The sequence below is a fragment of the Phoenix dactylifera genome, chromosome 2, assembly GCF_051530095.1.
Source record: "Phoenix dactylifera cultivar Ajwa chromosome 2, Ajwa_hap1_PhDact_Kaust_v1.1, whole genome shotgun sequence".
Lineage (NCBI taxonomy): Eukaryota > Viridiplantae > Streptophyta > Magnoliopsida > Arecales > Arecaceae > Phoenix > Phoenix dactylifera.
Window position 1 is genome coordinate 31,829,449 of NC_143191.1, and position 3,418 is coordinate 31,832,866.

The 3,418-nt window shown below is 38.6% G+C and overlaps 1 long non-coding RNA gene across 1 annotated transcript; it reads left to right on the top strand.

Annotated features, from left to right (window-relative positions):
* The first annotated feature begins 1,604 nt into the window (after nt 1-1,604).
* On the top strand, nt 1,605-3,073 carry LOC148714676 (uncharacterized). Its single transcript, XR_015975288.1, has 2 exons — nt 1,605-2,156; nt 2,420-3,073. It is a non-coding gene; the product is annotated as an uncharacterized LOC148714676 (long non-coding RNA).
* The last annotated feature ends 345 nt before the right edge of the window (nt 3,074-3,418 follow it).

Sequence of the window (3,418 nt, forward strand, 5' to 3'; positions counted from 1 at the left end):
TTTCTATAGTGTTTGTATTGTTCCAGTACTTCAGTGAGAGAAACATAACAAGAATTGATCTAGTTCTCAAAAATCTTTGTATACTTTCCAAACCCAATTCTCTCTTTTAAATTTTGTTCCCTCTTTAGCTCTATACCATACCAAACAAAGTTAGTCGATTTCCACACAATCATTTATACTACAAATATATGCCACGTGTCGTCCATGCGAATCAACATCCATGAACAGCAATGCTTCACCATCATACCCCTTTCGAAGTTTTCATTATATATTTATGAAATATTTTATTTTTTGATTCTCATATATATATATTTTTATGCAAAGGCGAGGCAGAAAGGAGCCACCCAACTTTTATTGAAGAAAAATATATGAATGTATTCATGCTAGAACAATATTTTTTCTAATTTATTAAAAAAAAGTTTTCATTATATGTAGCAGGATAGATATAATCACTAGTACTGCTGAGAAATATTACGAAGACCTTCCTTCATCATCCATATATACATTATTCACTAAAGAATTTTCATGTATTTCTCATATATAGCTCATTATAGCATTGTGCTAGTCTTGATCTTAGGTTGTTTTGCCACTCCACGTAAACCTAAGTCACTTCCATTAATTATCACATCCTGTAATTTTTGCCATTCATCACGGAGGTCCCTGGTGACAATTTCACTGTCCTTAATAATTAGTTTTTCACACATGTCGATCCAGTTTTAAAAAATTAAATAAAACTAAAACTCCCACATCATTTATTATTCTTGAAGGCATACTTTCTCTGATTTTTGAACCCCATCATGCACATGGAAACCTTATAATTATTGGGATCCAATAATGCAATCATGGTGCAGAGAGAAAGAGAGAGAGAGCATACGATATAATGCAACCATGGTGCAGTAACAGTGACCTGGTACTCACTTAGTGGCCACCCGATCAAGAGGCAGTTGGTCCCACTCACTAAATCATTACCGAACCCAACCTCCACAGCAGTGCATGGGAACCATATAATTTAATTTTGATTAGCAATAACAGTGAAGAAAATATTATTTTTGAACTGATGCTATGATTTAAATTTAGAAAATATAGCTCTCGTTAATCAAATGAACAAGGGAAATGTCAATTAACAGCTACCATTTTAGCTATATAGAGCTGTTACAACACGATAAAAAAAATGTGGTGATAGTTATTTAACTCTCAGTTTTGGGAGACTTAATACACCTGTAGGAGATTTTTCAATCCAAAGCGCATGGAGGACTTATAACACCTGTAGGAGTCTTTTCAGGTGCAATTTTCAAGATGAAATTTTAAGATATTTAACAGCACTTTAACATGGACTGAGATGTTGATTTATTTTGGTCGAGGTGGAAGATAGAGAAATTTTAATATATATATATTTCCTCCAAGCAGGGTGCAGAAAAGGAAAGAAAAAAAAATATAACTTACCAATTCTCCGACCACTGTGGGGGCTATGGTTGGCAGGCGCCTACAAAAACGATACCGTGTCCAAGTGGAGGAGGTGAGAGCTCGGGTCCGATTTACGTTCACCGAAGGTGCCGAGTACTATAAAGTTGCAAACCCGGCGCCACGAGGAACCCCAAACCAGACAGATCTCATCACCTCCTCCTGCTTTCTTCTGAGAGCCTCCAACTTCCTTCCTTTTCCCAAGGCCCTTCTATTCTTCTTCTTCTCATTCTTCTTCTTCTTCTTCTTCTTTGGAGAAGAAAGAGCTCGCCTTTTGGCTACGATAACGAACCTCTTCATCCCTTTCCACAGCTTTCTTGAACTTTTGAAGGGAGCCGGAGTGGTGGTGGTGGTGGTGGCAACACCGGCGGTGATCGTAAGGAAGTTCAGGAATGCTGTGGGAATGCATGGAGAGGTTGGAAGATATGTGTGCCTATAATTTGCATGAACAGTAACCATGCTGGTTTTCCATTATGGGCTTTGATCTCTTATTCTCCTCTTTCATTTCAAATGATAGTCCTGCTCCTAATTAGGTTCTTAATTTCGTTTCGTTAGCTAAAACATAATAATGACCCTTGAATTGGCCGTTCTGCATGCCTTTTGGGGACTAGAGATCCGTTTGTGTATATAGCTTTATTCTTCCAGTGGAGTAGCATTGTGGCAGAATAATTATTGTTTTAAAGGAATTTCCGGAGGTGAGAACTATTGATTTTTTTTTTCACCTTTTCAGAAAAGAGAACTATGGATGAATTTTTTTCTTTAATAAAAAAACTTCAATTATTACTTTTCTACATTGGCTATCTTTAATACAGCTGCAAGAGAGTTCCCTGCACTAGAAAATTCAGCTGGTGGATTGGCTGATTTATTTTAACATACGTTCACGTAGTTACAGAACATTGTACAGTGGGAAACATTGTGATAAAGTTTTATAAATTTTTATATATTGGTGTTCGCTTAGATCTGGCTCATCACCATCTTCATGAAATGGCCGGCTGATGATGTGATGCAACTGAGAGCGGAGGCGTGAATGCTTTGGGAATGAAGGCTCATGTAGAGAAGACGCTGTCCTCGGCCGATGGCACATCTCTTTCCGCGAGGGCCTGACAAGGTATGGCCTTTGTTTGCAGGCACCGACACGGAGAGATCTGCTGAGCGATCCTTCATGGCCCCCACCGTGTCTTTTTGTGATGCATTAGAATGGGCTTTACCTTTGTGTTTTTTTTTTTTTGGGTAATGCTTTGCCTCCTTCGTTCGGGTCAATCGCACGAAGCTGGGTCTTTTTGGATGGCTGATGCACGGATCAAATCTAACGACCCCTATAATCCACGTCCATGCCTTCTCCATGCATGGTTTTTGTCTTCCGCGGGAACTTTTGACTTAAGCAATGCTCTACGTAAGAAGATCTTTCATACATAGAAATGCATGCAAACAGCCAACGATATTGAAGAAAGTCAGCTTCATACATATATCAGCCTTTAAAATTTGAAGAAGATCGGCATGGAGTATATCTCTTGGTCTTAGTAGAAAGTTTTCATGGCGAGCCAACTATTTCGCTGCCTTGTTATCTTCTCTGCAAATCTGAGATGTCGCTATAGTTGTTGGTTTGATCTCCTGCAGCAAAGGAAGAAGACCAGCTTTTTAAACTGGTTGTTGCATAATTCATTATCTTGCAACCAGATTTTAGGACATACATAATGGTGTTGTATATATCTACTGCTACATATAAAGTTCTGCAAGATTTCTCTCTCTGTTCTTTTTTTTTATCCATTTTAACCCCGTCAGGTGCTAAATCAACTGTTGTCGGAAAAAAAAATAATCATGCAAACGACCTCCTCTCCTTCACCTTCGACGGCCTGTCGACTCCAAAATCTTCTCAGCCAGTGGATTTCTCTCTTCTGTTAGTGCTTTTCTCAATTCCCCAACCTGATAAAAAAACCTCTCGCTAGCGAAGCCGTTG